The sequence below is a fragment of the Suricata suricatta genome, chromosome 14 (assembly GCF_006229205.1).
Source record: "Suricata suricatta isolate VVHF042 chromosome 14, meerkat_22Aug2017_6uvM2_HiC, whole genome shotgun sequence".
In the NCBI taxonomy this organism is placed as follows: Eukaryota; Metazoa; Chordata; class Mammalia; order Carnivora; family Herpestidae; genus Suricata; species Suricata suricatta.
Genome location: NC_043713.1, coordinates 33,170,427 through 33,186,702, shown reverse-complemented (window position 1 = coordinate 33,186,702; position 16,276 = coordinate 33,170,427).

Below are 16,276 nucleotides of genomic sequence, written 5' to 3'. Positions count from 1 at the left end.
CTAGAAATACAAGAAGAATACTTGCAGAATACTAAGACTAAGTATTAATACTACTTGTAGAAATAAATGGAATGAAATTGCTTAAAAGAATAATTATGCATTTCACTTCTTGATATCTTTATATAATTGAAAAATCACATGATGATGAAGTTGACATTGAACATCATTATGTTCTTTATGTTTCAATTCTAACACAGGTAGATTATGATTTATTAACTTAATATGTTTCCTTTTGGTAGAAATTTGGTCCCTTCTGGAGGAATCACATCATGGAAACATGGAGTGACTAAATCTCTTGACTACAGTGTATTTCATTTCAAATAAGGAAGAAAGAAAATCACATTAAGGCTTGATGTTTAACAGTGAGTCTGTTATCTTGTCTTGTCCTATCTCTCTGTCTAAATTATAATTCAAATACACATCCAAAGCTTTGCTTCCTTTGAAAAGCTTTCCCAACATTAACACTTTTGGTTTGTGTTCAAAAGATGAGCTCTGTCATACACGTATACACGCACAACACATCCGCACATACTAAAAAACATATATATGCCTACTCCATACATGTTTCTCATCCCCATCATTCACTTTCTGTTCATTTTTCATGCCTCAGATAATGCATTCTCATGAGAGCTTCTGTGGACACTTTTTTTTTTAATGTTTAATTTATTTTTGAGAGAGACAGAGAGACAGCACGAGCAGGGGAGGGTCAGAGAGAGAAGGGGACGCAGAATCTGAAGACGGGCTTCAGGCTCTGAGCTAGCTGGCAGCACAGAGCCCGACGTGGGGCTCGAACCCATGAACTGCGAGATCATAACCTGAGCTGAAGTCAGATGCTCAGCTGACTGAGCCATCTAGGCACCCTATTGTTGACACTGTTAAAACATAATTCTTTCTGCAAAACCCACACCCCCTCCAGTGGTTTCTGATTTCTCTCAGAGAAAGACTCTTACAGTGACTCACAAGACCCAATACAATCTTCATGTTTATCATTTTGCACCCCCTGTCCTTTCTGATCTCCTCTATATGTACTCTAGACTTTTTACTCCTCAAGTACCCTAGACATATCCTTCTCTCAGGGCCTCTGCCTGTAACACTCTTCTCCCAGAGATTTACAAATTTTCTTTCATTGTTTTATGTCTTTGCCAAATGTTACCATGTCAGTGATAGCATCCCTGACAAACTAATTTAACATAATCTTTCTCACAACACTCCAGGCTCGTCTTTGTTGCTTCATATCTCTTGATAGCTCCTACCTAACATTCCATATATTTTTCTGATATATAATTGTGTTGTATTTTTTGTTTATTTTCTTTTCTTTTCCCACCTAGCCTTCCCCTTTGTATCACTAGAATGCAGGTCCACAATGACATGCATTTTGTCTAGACTACTGTGATGACTGTTGTATTCTGTTGCCTAGATGAGTGCATATTCACTGAATTAGTTAAGTCCACCTCCCCGCTCATATATACATACAACATTATGAGAAGGTGATATAGCCGACTTTTGACAGATCAAGAAAGGTGACCTACAATATAAATAACTGGCCTCAGGTCACAAGGGGAAATTTGAAATTGAAGCCAGGGAAGTCTAATCTAGAAGTTATATGTTCTCCACCATACATGGCTTAGAATATTCACAGCAACAATATTTATAGTAACTCCAAGCTGGACACTCAAATGCCTATCAACAGTCCATAGAGTGGAAATATTCACACAATAGAATACTTTAATAGTAATGAGGTTATTTTGAGGAAAAGAAGCCAGAAACAGAGTCCATATTGCATGATCCAATTTACATATGTATTTACATGTATTTACATATGTATTTACATGTATTTACACAAACAAAAACATTAAGAAAAGACGAAGCTGAATCATTTTATTAGAGGTCAGGATAGCAGTTACTTACCTTGTGGGTGGTAGAGAACAGAAGGGAGTAAGAGACGAGTTTCTGGGTGCTGCTCATCTTCTCTTTTTTGATGTGGTTGTGGCTTCATGTGTGTTTAGTTTGTAAAAATTTATTGATTTGTGCCCTTATGATATGTGTACACTACTGTCTGTATATTTGTGATAGAAAGAAGTCTAAGATGTCTCTGAAGATTCTAGACCCCTGTTGCACACGCCCTGTATAATTACCTCCCTTTGGGCATAGGTGGGACCTGTGAATCTGATAGGATGGTCATTCACTTGTTTGGGTTAAGATAGTTGAAGATATCTGACAAAGGTGTTGGGAAAGTTAATCCTGTGATTGTGTTTCCTTATATAAGACTCTTTTATATCTAGTTGGAGAGAAATTCTCCAGCTGATGTTGAAGAGGTAGCTGCCACACTGTTGAGATCCTAGGCCATGTGTCTAGGATCTGGGAATGGATTCAAAATGCTGAGGGTGAGCCCTAGCCATTGGTCAGCAAGAAAAAGGGACCTTATTCCTATAGCCATATGTAACTTAATATTTTTTTGTTTATTTATTTATTTTAAGAGGGGGAGAGAGAATGAGAGACAGAGAGAGGGCGAGAGAGCGAGCACAACTTAGGGAGGGGCAGAGAGGGAGGGAGAGAGAGAGGGAGAGAGAGAAGCAGACTCTGTGCTGTTACCACAGACCACCATGAGGGGCCTGAACCCACAAACCATGAGATCATAACCTGAACCAGTCAGGTGCTGAACCAACTGTGCCACCCAGGCACCCTTGTAAGTAACTTAATCCTGCCAAAAACCTGAGTGAGTGATAGTAGTAGGCACTCAGGCCTAAAGAGTCAGGTACTAATGCTGGAAAAGTAAACATCACTGATCCTTTTTCTCCCACATTGGATTTTTTTTGTGTAAAACCCTTGCAATTTGAATAAAATGAGTCACTTGAATATAAGAATGCAGATGAAGCTGATTTGTGGAGGAAAAATGAAATATTTTGTTATTACTTAACAAAATCCCCCCAACATTGAGATTTGATGTTATTACCTCAGACTTAGTAAGAAATCTGATTTTATTTTGTATTCCAAATTATCGAATGGAAACACATACAAATTCTTGAATTATATTCAGTAATATAATACCTCCATGACCTAATAAAACAATTTGAAAAGTCTAGGTAGTTGATGAGAGGCAGATTTGAATTTTGAATTAAGAAATGATGGGGTCCATTACAAGGCTCATGGATCCAGTGACAAATCAACTAGGTCATTAACGTGAGCAAGCTAAGGTTTGTCCTATTGTTCAGATTCACAAAAAGTTAGAGAATGTGGCCAGTTCAAGAGAGAGAGATGTCCGTGTACTTTCCTGACCTCTCCAACATAAGTTATGTGTCTTTCTACTTCATATTGCCTTGTATTAATTCTCTGCCTACATGACATTATCTGAGATTATTTGTGCATCTGTCTTTCCTTTCCCTTCCCTTCTTTTTTTTCTGTTTTTTTTTTCTTTATTTTTATTTTTCTCTTTTCTCTTTCTTATCAGCCTCAGTAGAATGAGGATGCTCGAAGGGAAGCTCCAAATGTATGGGATTATTTTCTGTGTCATCCTCTGTGGTACAGTTAGGACCTGACATTTTACTATGTGTAGGATGGACAAAAGAAGGGGTGAATAAATGAATGAATGTATTACCTGTCTCCTCTGCTAATAAGACTTGGACCTATTTTGAGGGACAAAAGTCCCATCCAGTGCTGCCCATCCTCAGATTCTAGGTGGCTGACAGGTCTCCCTTTCTGATTGCCTTACCTCAGCCCCACTGGTGACAGTGATGGAGTTGACAAGATGTCAGATGGCCCTTATTGATTATGCATGATCTCATTAGTAAAACCTCGGCCCAGTGTGACCTAATCCTTGCTGGGAAAGACTGTGATATATGAGGACCAGCACTTTGTCACTTGAGGTTAGGCAAACGGGAAGATCACTTAGGACCTGTGGTATCCAAAGATACACCCCCTCATGCTTTGGGAAAGCAGCTAGGAGAACAAGGCACACAGAAACTATGTGGGTCAGACAAGTCACTGAGAGTGCATCTTATCTGTGAAGCTACTTATGTATTTATGTTGTTTTTTTTTTTTTTTTTCAAAAAATGCATCTGCTCTGATAATCCTGGGACACTTGTCCCTGTAAATAGTGAAGTTAGAAATGGGGCAGAAGGAGGCATACTTGGACCATACTTGGACCTACTGAGATCTTTGAGGTCTCAGACTTTTATTCTCTTCAATAGAAGAGGCATATTCTAACTTGCCCCTTTTCTTGCTCCTGTTCTCTGCTCCTCAGAAAAGCATTATTGCCACCATGGGCTGGAGAGAGAAATCACTTAACATGTGAGAACTCTGAGGAATATGGGCTGGGAGTAGAATAGAGCCCTCTGATTGACCAGATCAAGGCCACTGCTAACACCAACACTGCTATTGTATGAATTACAAAAAGAAAATCCCTCTTCCTCCATATGGAAGATATGTTAAATGGTACCCCCTTCTCTAGACTGAAACAGCTCATTGTGCCATTTGGGCTCTCTAATAGACCACCTTTGTGCATTGCACAAACTGTGCAACCTTGGTTTTGAGTTCTGAGTTCTGAGCACAGTGTGCCTAGCCCAGTCTTATTTGGGAGAATGTACAATTACACACAGGCCATCCAAGTGAAGGGGCTATGGATGCAGAAACTTTGAGGACAGTGACTATGGAAATATAGTGTCTTGAAAGTAGATTATGTCATCTGGAAGGAGACACTTGGTGCCATCCCAGCTGTGTGGGGAAAACAATCTTAGAGAAAGCAATTGCCCTGTTTAAGTTACCAAAAGAGTAATAGAGTAGCCTGAACAAATTTATCTCCAAAGTGTTTGGCTAGACTAAAGGGAAAAAAAATTGTGTTCATAAATAGGTGGCTTTCCCATTATAACCACAACCATTTAATGTTAGAAAAAACATTTCTTCCTTGTTTCAATCATTCACTTTATTAGTACTCTTCCTTGAGTCACTTAGGGAAGAATCATCACTAAATATTGTTTATTGAATGTTTGGGTCAGGTTGTCTGCCCATCCAGTGGAGGGGCTGGGCATGCTCTGTGTACACCTTTCTGGCCTTTCTCTGTACACTTCAGCAGCACCCAGCCTTTAATAAGCATTGTGTTTCCTGCCCTTTTTAAAATGATTGGAAAAAAATGATTGAATTATAGCTTTTTATGGTTCTATAAAAGCCTTTATTAATTTTGGGAAGCTTGTGTATCTTCCGATGCTGTCCAGTCCCTGCCGGGAGGTTAAATTATTCATGTGGCTTCCAATTGACTGTGTTGATTGTCTTCTGAAAAGAACAAGCAGGACTCTTTGTTTTCCATGAAGGTTGGGGGAAGCAACCTTCTCCTCCTTAGGGGGAAGGCAAGAAGAGTATGGGTATCCTGAAGGGCATCACTTGAAGGGCCTCCTGGGGCGAAATGAGGGAGGAAACCTCATGGTGGTCAAGGTGATTGAACCAACATCTCAGCCCAGGGGAAAAGGCCAATGAACTTCAACATGTTTCCTCTGGAGATATGTCCACATGTGTGTACTCATGTATATGCATGTGGTAGTTTTTCCACCATGATTTTCTATTGATACTTTGGAATATGAGAATAAAATATTGTTTTTATAGAGTTCTTTCTAACTCATAATATACTTTCAAACACCATCTCCTTCTCATGTTGAGCCCCCCTACAATTGCACATGCTGCTGACATAGCTATTTTACCATATTTATGTCATGGTGTGTCTCAGGAAAGTGGTATTGCCAAATGCTGTGTAGCTTCTAAGGGGCTGCTCTGAAAAGCAACCGGATCTTTTGGTTCCAAGGTGACTGCTACTTCCATGACAGGTCTGTTCTCCTGGTTGTTGGCAGTTGATGAGTTTGTGAAAGGAATGCTGTTGTGGACCTTTCCCACCGCCATCCCTCACCAAATCCCCTTGCCTCACATATACACACGTGCATACACCCTCTTCTCACCCCTAACTTCCAAAAGATTGCTGCTCCACCACTCTTGTTATTCTCAGACCTTGCAGTCTGCTAATTGCTTCCTTTCCTGTCTGTGCTGCTCTTCTATCTAGGCTGTTCTGTTGATTCCTTCAAGGCCCTGTGTGTAAGTCTTCTGTGCCCCTTTCCCAGGTAACCTCATTTCATGCTGTGGCCCTTCCTGTATCAGAAGAGATAAAGTAGAGCAGAACATGGGTGCTGCTCAGGGTCAGAAAACCCATGTGCAAAAGTTAACTAAGTCAGTTCTCCACCATGAAGCTGTATATCCACAAATGGCAATATCTGCAGTGCCCAGCACATTTCCTAAGGCTCTTGTTAGGGACAAATGAGAGCACATTGAGAAAGGACTACAGGGACTACAAACCATTTTGCGTATTTTATACAATTATGACCCTTCCTATGAGAAATAGAAAATAAATAACAGAGTGATCAAGAAACTCAGATTTTGTCATCAAAGACCCTAATAGTTCTATTGGCTTTGGAAGACTGAAGAGTTATGCAGGATTCTAGGCAAGGAGAAGGCAAGTGAAGGAGTAGAGGTGTGAGCATGGCTTTTCACTAGAGACTGGCAGTTAACTGGAGACACAGTGATGAGTTTCAAGGATGTTGGAAGCTACAGTTGACACTCGAGAAACTTCTGACAGGTTTTGAGTGAGAAGCAATGAAACAAGGATCTAGATAGAGTACATTGGAAGAGCCCTTGTCCTGGGGACTGGGGGAAATCTTGTTACCAGAACTAGACCAGGACTAGCTTAAAACAGATAAGGTCGGCTTGGTGCTAAGTTGAGCATTGGGCTAATTTATGGCCCCTCAAATATCCTACCAGCCTAGGAGGAGGATTGGTTTTAGATGGGAGCAAAGCTGTATAGGTGGGGCAATTTTAAAATGCATGGGCTCCAGAATGACCATAGGGGCAAAGCCAGGCCCTCTGTCAGGGCATTTCCATAAAGACCACAGTACAGAGGGAGCCATTTTACCTGAGTGCTTTCTCCCTAGACCCCTATATGCACACACGCACATGCACACTCTCTCAATAGAGACTGCTCCACTGAGTGAACAGAACACCTGGAGATCTGAGGACTTTGGAGAGCAACAGGGTCAGTGTGAAACCATGACATTTTCAAGGCTCACTAGGTTCTAGTTCTAAAAATCTTTACCCGTATCTCCAGCTATAGAACAACTACTTTAGAGGGACTTTAGTTTCTTCTGACACTGCCAAGCCCTGTATTTCTTACTCCTGTTTCCATTTGTCTCCTCTCTCTCTTTCCCAACTTAGTTCATGGTTACACTTTTTCTCTCTTACTTCCTATGTATAACATTTCAATTGGGCTATATGCTTTTTAACCCCTACCCTTTATGTGACCTGAATACTACTCAAAAGCTACTGCTTTCCTTAGTAACACTGAGAAGTTGGTCATTCTGTCTCTGTAATCTGCCACTTGCCTATGACCCATAGCCCTTTCCCAGCATCCAGCTCTATCCTGTGGCAGCAGCCCTGGTCTCTCCTGCAGAGATGAAAGGTATGGAACAAACCTCTTCACATTAGAGTATCTGGTACAAAGAAGTGTTGTTCAGGGATAATTAACATATGAAAAAAACGTTAACCTTTTTTTCCCCTTTCCAGTATTCTCTGAAGTCTAAATTATGCCAGGCAATAGGGGCATGGGAGTGTTGTGAAGCTCACATTTTCCTGGTATTTAGAGACTAGTGTGAGAAGACACATAGTAAAATGACAAATACATCAAATCTCAAATGGTGGTGGTATTTCTGACATGGAAGAAATCAAGCATTTCTAACTTCGATAGAAATCCGTTTTGTTTGACTATGGCATTCCTCACATGGGCAAATTTGAGTGACGAAATGCAGGAATTATTGGGCCAGAGACTTTTCTAAGATTGAGACCATAAGCTACTCTGTCACCTTCTTGCTCCTTACCCATTCTGCTGGTTACTCATTTATAGATGTGTTTTATGTCAAAGTGAGCCCTGAAAGAAGGCTAAAGCTTCAGCATAAAATGGACATGTAGAATCACAGTAACAGTGTTTTCAGAGTGGGAATTCCAGATGCCTGTATGTAGGACTGGTCAGGTAGAGTAAAATTGTCTTGTCAGTGACCACATAGACATCAGGATTGTAAACCCTGCCCTTGTTTCTAAAACTTGGAAAATAACAGGGTGTTTGGCAAATCAGTGTTTTGAGTACACTTACCAAAACCTTTTGTTCAAGGTCCTTTTGTGAAGCAGCCAATGTGGCGGAACCTGGACCTGTGAAGGTCAGTTTGAGACTTGAAGGACAAGGACTTGCTGGCTCTACATGAACACTGAGCATCTGCCCACTAAAACCAAAAAAAAATTTTTTTTTCTTAAAATGATCTCAGTCCTTGGAGGGTGGGCAGAGGGATTCATTTAAAGTTATTTTATTCAAAATATTCACTAATTAATAGACACTGTGAGATAACACTCCTCAGTCACTCTTCATCCTCCAGAAAGTCTTGGTGTAGACCCAGCACAGCCTGTGAGAGCTATTCTGCCAGTGGAAGTATCCAGAGACGGACAAGGTCTGCTGGAAACACTGTTCAGAGGAGACCCCGGAAGGAAAGGCACATTGAGGGAGAGCAAAGGACACGACCCCTTTTTCTTTACGCATGGCAGATCAGTTCAGTGTCTTTCATTACCACCTGAAAACCGAATGCACATGCGAACAATAAACTTTAATCTGTTTGACAACAGTTTTTTTAAAAATGCACTGAAAGCAAGTTTCAGCAGCCTGACATACTTTATGACACTTATTAAAAAGACACACTTGTAAGTCAATTAACCTGGCCAATGGTACCTTTTAACTTGTTTTCTAAGAGGAAAGGCAGAAGCAAAAGGGCAGAGTTTCCATCTAGAAGGTTCTAAGTTGATTTCTTTTCCCCTAAAGAAAAGGCAGCTGGCCTGAGTTCCAACTAATATATGTAAGTCTACAGTTCATCTGCCTCCAACGCCTGAAAAGTTCAAAGGAAAAGGTTGTGGATGTCTTTTCTTGGCTATCACATTTTATTTAAAGAAAAATTGAGGCCTTCCCAATAAAGAAATAGCTATGTCGTAAAATATGGGATTTAAAATAAAAACATCATGCACATTATTTAGTCAACAAACATTTCCTGATTTTGTATTAGAGATGTTTATGTTGAGGGGGAGAAATCTGATCTGTGTATTTTCTAAAAATTGCTTCTAAACACATAACCCACCTCCTCCCAAGCCCCAGTATGTAACTAAATAAGACTTTTTAAAAAATTTCTTATACTTCTTGTTTTGTTTTTCATTTCCTTAAATTTTGCGACACAAAATATTACAAATTTGCTACCTGGTACTTACTCTCTGAAAATGATGGCATTGTTAAGTGCAATTATCTTAAAAGATCAATTTATTATAATTATTTAAAGTCCATAGATCTGGCACAAAAATAGTAGCTTCCCAAAAATGTACGCCAAGAGTATTTTCGTTGTATACAGTTCTTTTAACACAGAATCAAGTACATTTTGACCTTTGGGAACACTATATCTATCTATCTATCTTTCTGCCTTTTTTTTTTTTTTTTGGTACAAAAACAAGAACAAGGGTTTTAGTTCTTTGCTAGTGAGCTTTGTGTTCTTGACTTTCTATCTAGTCTTGTCCTTCTGACTAAACTTTAAGGAGTTGCGATTAGAAAGGCCCTGGCAGATGGAACAGTTTATTCCCACAGAGATTAAAAACCAGGGGAGTATTTGCCTACTTACTTAATAGTTAAGGACTAAAAAGGATAAGAACAAGTCTAAACAACTTAGCATATGAAGAAGAATTGGGTCCCACCTCATGGCCTGTGATCAGAAACAGGTGTCACAGTGCACACTAGTGGACCATAAGGTCATTGTGTCTATGAGATTGGACCCTCTGCTACATTTACATTTATTTGAATTGAGGATATAAAACAATCTAGCTGCAGTCACACCTTTTTCTCACATAACCTTTGTAAACTATAATGGAATTCCTACTAATATAAAGTTGTGTGACAAAAATCAGTTGCTTACGGGGAGGCAGTGTAGTGGGCGGTTAACCTTGAGGGGAAGCAGACACTACGTGGGTTCATCCGGTAGCCTGATGTTTATATTCAAGCGAGCCACGAAAAGCTGTTTCCCTCCTCTCCCCTCCTCCCTCCTGTCAGCAAAATAGAGAGTCGTCGCTGGGTCAAGCAAGTTTCAGTTACAAGTTATTTTCAGTTTTTGGTGTATAGGAATACATTCTTATAGACTTCAAGTTACTGTGGAAGACAGATAACAAAGTGATTTTCAAAACTTTACCTTTTGAAATGTATATTTTTAACTCTTACTAGGATGACCTCTATTTCTAAGTTGTCTACAGAAGCTGTAAAGGAAAAGATTGACAAATATGAATAGAAACTTCAGAATGGTAACGCTGAAAACAAAATTCAACAACAAATGACAAATTTGGAGAAAATGCATGCAACGGTTTTTAATAGATTTAAATGATGAATATCTCATATTCAAAAGCTCATACAAATAAATTATAAAAAGAAAAAACTCTCAAGAGATTGAAACTAATATGAAGAGGTATTTCAAAGGAAAAATTAATAGATATAAATATTTCCAGAAATGAGCAAGACTTTTCAACTCCTCCTTCTTTGAAATAATGTGTAATTAGAGACTGCTTATTTGTCATCAGTATGGAAAAGGAAGACTGCATTAGAGCACACTCCCAGTAGGGAATGATCTAGAACCACATAACCAAAGGAGGAGAAGTCTGTGTGTGATAGTGAAAGATTTTCATTTTATTGTGTCTATTCTGAAAATTCAAAAGACAATTTTCTCAACAGTATGAAAGAATATGAACTATTTCTTTTGGAAAAATTTAAGTTAATAAGTGTGTCTGAAAAACAATGGAAGGTACTCCTAAAATCTGTCACTCAAATAATCAGAGTATAAATGGGGATTTCCACAGACTGGTGAGAGATTACTTTTTCTCTATTGTTTGAGTTATTTCTTAAGTCCATACTATATTTATAATAAAAAATAATTCTATTAAACTTTTCTCAGGGATGTGCAAACCACTGTGAAAAAAATCCAAGTTACCAACTCCACTGTTCTTAAGTACAGAAATCTCATTCTAAAACTGCTTTTGTAATTCTAGTAGTACAAATGTCTATCCAATCCACACTCTTCAATGCTTAGATATTCTCCAATATGCTATTGGTAGATCTCTCATTGTTTTTGCATGTAGATAATATGACACATGAAGATGGAAACAACAACAAAACCTCATTCAGTTCTTGGAGCACTATTACTGCTTTTGGAACATTGTTATCAATAACTGGAATATAAACTAAACAGAAGTTTCTAGAACTCTGTGAGCTTTCTCACCGTTTTCCAGCAGACATTCTGTAGGTTATGCTCTTCTAGATACAAAATATGACTAGGCAAAGGAATGTGGTCAGGGAAGCTCAGTGCAGGGCTGTGTCCTATGCTCTGTAAAGATGGATGAACAAATGTCCAGTGAAAATAAATTATAAAGTGGGATAAATGTCATCTGAGGTTTTAACAGAAAAACTAACTCAGGGGAGAGTGAAAATTCCATAATGTTGTAATGAAATTTAACTCAAATATCTGATATATTTTTCCAAAAATATCTGGTGTGTTATTGAATAGTGATAGTGATAAAAAACATTTGTTTTGCTAACTCAGCCAAAGAAGCATGAAAAAAATCTCACAGATAGTAATAGATAAATGTCTGTGCTTTTACAAAAAAGATTTTACAAGTACTTCCTCATGATATTACATTAGATGCCTTTTCAAAGAGTTGTAGAAAAGTTAAAAAGCAAAGCACCTAACGTTGAAGCTGCTACTTTAAAGAAGAAGACAGATAATAAGGAGAGTGAAGTTGAAACCACAGAAATATTGGATAGGATGGAGTGATGTCTTTTGAAAATTTATGTTTTTAAAAATCTACAGAATTGATTGTTAACAGAAGAAATGACAAGTGTCCAAAGTCACAGATAACATTATATATGCCCTGCAGAAATGCCTGGATAATGAAAAGCCAAGTTCCAAATCAGACGATATGTAAACTCTTATTCCCCCTCAGAATGTTTACTGACAACTACAGAAGAAAATACATTGGTAATCTTTACTTTAAAATGGAAAGAATTTTGTTGTCAGCCTGTTCATGCGGCTGCATTTCTTCAGATCCGAAGGCAAATAATAATAATAATAATAATAATAATAATAATGTCCATGAGCTGGGGGCATTGTTACAGTATTTGACTAAACTGAAAAGTAAAGTGCTCAAATACAATTGGATATCAAGGCAGTTCAGAAACGCTCTGGCATACATACTGTTAACAGGACTGGGTCTCGGTGACCGCTGTTTTGAGGCTCCCTGTGTGCCCCCCCCAACAAGAGGTTACCTGAATGGACAGACTCTGTGTTTCTTGTTAGAAAGTTGGTTTCTCTAAGTTGTTGTTGTTTGTTTGTTACTAAATTGTTACTAAATTGGTGAAAGTTGAATTGAGGCTTTTACTCCCCCAGGGCCTGGACAGTGTCATTAGTCATTCACGGAGGTTGATGGGCTGGGCCTTCCTGCCCCAAAGATGCTGAAACAGCATGTTTTGTGAGACCATCTGGTGAGCTGGAGCCAGGTGGTGGGCTTTGAATCACTTTGAAAAGGTAGGGGTGACTCTCTGACAGTCTTTCCATGAGCAGCAATTTAAAATGCATTAAGAAATGAGCGTGTGTACATTTTTAAATACTTAGGTTTGAGTCTCAACATTAACGACTTGCCAGATGCTAGATAAGCCTCTATGATTGGAACCTTTGATCTTTGGGAACAGGAAAATCCGGGACCACACAGTTTCAAAAGCACTTCAACTAAATTTATTGCTGGAAAAAATAAGTGGTGATGTCATTCGGAACCAAACAGGGCCACTGAAGAAGAATGGTTGGATCAGGCCTGGAGCAGGTGTGAAGAAAAATGACAGTCCTGATTTCTCCTAGGTTTAAAGAGCCTTTCTCCCTTTAGAAACAAGAAACAGTTCACCAGGTGGATTTTCTAAGCCCTAGTTTAAGAGGGAAATAACCACAAACAAATAGCACCAAACATTTCTGACAAATGGATGGCTCTGGCGCCTGAGGTACATACTAGGGAAGGGAAGGATAAAAATGGACACAAAAGTAGAAAGGGACCCAAAATGAATAATGAAGAATGAAAGCAATCTGAAAAGAACACCTGCTAGACTGACAACAGAAGAGGAGCAGGAGAGCAAAGTAAGATAAATGCTCATCTTGGAGATATGTAAGATCGAAGGGAAGGAAGAAGAGGCAGGTATGAGCCAGTGATATAAATGAATTACACAGTAGCAGCCTTGTTTCAACACACACTTGAATCAATGCTATGCAAAGATCTATGATAACAGCCCCACCGTTTTGTCGATGCTCAAAATAAGCAAGAGTAATCGGGAGGAGTGATGGTAAGGCCTAGAAGTTGGGTCCATCTGTCTTTTCCTTTGCCAGCACTGTGGTTATTATTATTACAATAAAACTGTCACTATTCAAAGTCCAGAGACATATGTCATTCTGTATAGCTGAGTTTCCTGATAGATGGGGACTTGCTAATTTAAGGACTGAGACTTTATGTTAAATCTTTAAACTGAATCTTTGGTTTTAATAGATTACAAGCTACTTCGTTGTTATTTATGTTGATCACTTATTTTGGGCCTTGGCCAAATTGGACTCCAATGGCTAACATGTAGGTCTGTTCTAGACACTAAATCATTGTAGATTCTGTGCTTTTCTGTTTTTTATCTTTCATTCAGTGCTGATGTAAGACTCATCTGTTCTCATTTTTATTTCTAGAATCACTTCACTTACCTTAGGTCTTTTTGTAGTTTTAACTTCAAGAGCACTTAATAGCCCTTAATTATATGATACATTGTTATTGTTGTTTCTGTGCTAAGCCTTCCCTCTCTCAGTAGATCTGTTGCATTATTGAGCAGAGAGATCACTGATTCATGGAATTTTGCAGAAAAAAGGGAATTGTGCAGTCATCTAATAGAACCAGATTATTTTACAAAGGAGGAAAATGGGCTCATGGAGGTGTTTAATTTGTTGAATGCCATACAGCTAATTAGGGGCAGATCAGAAACTAGTATACAGATATCCTGATAACTCCCATATTGGGTACTTTCTAATAGAAAATATTAGTTGATGTCCTGCAACTTTTCTATTTTACTTTAGAAGGAAGCCACTGTGACATATAAGAATGATCATAAGGAGTGTAGATATGTTCATACCCTTCAATATCCCTATTTGTAAGATGAACACTATAGTACATGACTCCTAAGATTTGTAACAAATGTAATGTGAGTTTATATTGAGCCTAATCTGTATTCATCCTTAAAGTGAATTCTAGAGGATTGCAGAGGGACCCAGACGATTTAAAAGGATCAAGATTTTATTTTCATTTGAGATCTGGTATCATCATGGTAAAAATTCCTTTTAGGAAGAAAAAAAAAGATGGGGCCTTCAAGAGAGTTACAAGGATTATCAAGAGGAGAAATAATTTGCAAATTAATTATTTTATATCTGTCACTCTGCTATTCTCTATTCCAGTTCCATTGACTCATTTCTGAATTCTAAGGAGAGGGGAAAACAGAGACATAAGACTTAAAAGTTCTTCTGAGGCAGGTCTGGCATGTGGTAGGCAACATGCACAGATTCCCAGCTCAGTGTTCACCACAGGGGTGGTGAGGGTGGTCTCGGCTACTCTGCAGTGTTCCACAGTCAGCTTTGGGCCTCCATGCCCCCAGTGCCAACACTGTGGCACTATCGTCCTCTGCAGGAACATCATTTTCATCGGTAGAGGCACTGGTACCCTTGGTAGCAGATACCATCACTTTACATTGCCTGTTCACTCTTCTGAAATCAACTGAGCATCCTTTATAGGCCAGGCACTTGCAAGATGTTGATGATGACTTCTGCCTCATTATTTTAAAGTTTGAGAAGGGGTGGTTTACATAAAACCAAGGAAATAGTTATTAATGGTGCAATGTAGGTACTGATAATGGATATACCAAGTGCGGTGGGAACACATTGGAGGCACATCTTACACAGGCTTGGGAGTGGGCTGTAAGGGTGGAACACCTCTGTGAAATAAACCAGTTGAGGGTGAAACCTTAGGATGGAATGAGACAGTCCATAAGGAAGGCTATTCTAGATGGAGGAAAGAAAAAAAAGAGAATACAACATATGTAGGTAATTTAAGGAACTTAGTATGGTTATCAAATGGACTGTGTGGTGGTGGCATGATGAAAGGTAGGACTAGAAGGACAGTCAGGGACAAAAATTTGAACTTTAGCCTCAAGAAATAAAATATATTCTATAGGGCATTACTAAATGACTTTAAGAGAAAGAAAGGCATAATCAGATTTGTATTTTTAAACATTAGCATAGATGTCATTTGGATAAAATAGATTGGAAAACTATCTCTTGGGGATTATTGTCATCAAATTGAGAGATGCTCTTTTAATAGGATTTTGTTGTGTTTCAGAACATGGAAAATGGTGTCTTGGGGCACAATGGTGATGACGGGGGTTTGAGGAAATAGTTATGTATATATTTCAAAGTCCTGGTTGGTAAGATTGGCTGATCCCTTGGATGCAGGGTGTGAAGGGAAGCTAGGAGTCAAAGAAGATGCTGAAGATTGGAATCAACCTCTTAGATAAGGTTATTGAGAAGATAAGAGGTAGAATGATGGACTAATGAGTATAAACCAGATAAAGAGAAAAGTAATGTCAAGAGAGTGATTATAGATAAAGAGCTTAAAATAATCAGAAGTCTTATTGTGAGAAGAGGTGATCAGAAGTAGAAAAGAAACTGGGAAGACAGAAGGCTGTGACCAAAAGATTACAGTCAGAGTCTGAGGGGCCAAAGTGGGGTGATGGGCAAGTGAAAGGTGCTTGCCCAGAAGATGAATCACTATCCGAAATTCTCAAAAGTAACTGGGAGTTTAATTTAAAGAAGGAGATTTGAGTTCTTCTGATTGGGTGTTGAGGCAGGGCCAGATGCTTGTTATCATGACTTTATCTTAACCCTCCTCTAGAATGGCTCATAGAACAGTTGTCCATAAGTAAATTTTCTGGCACAAGTGATCAGTAACTGTTAGTCTCTTTCCTCCCTTCCCACCCCTTACCTCACAAAGTGAAGTTTAAGACTAAAACTTGACCTGCTCCGTTTCCAACCTGGGCCGGTTCACCCCTCCTTAGGCAACCTGGTGGTGCCCC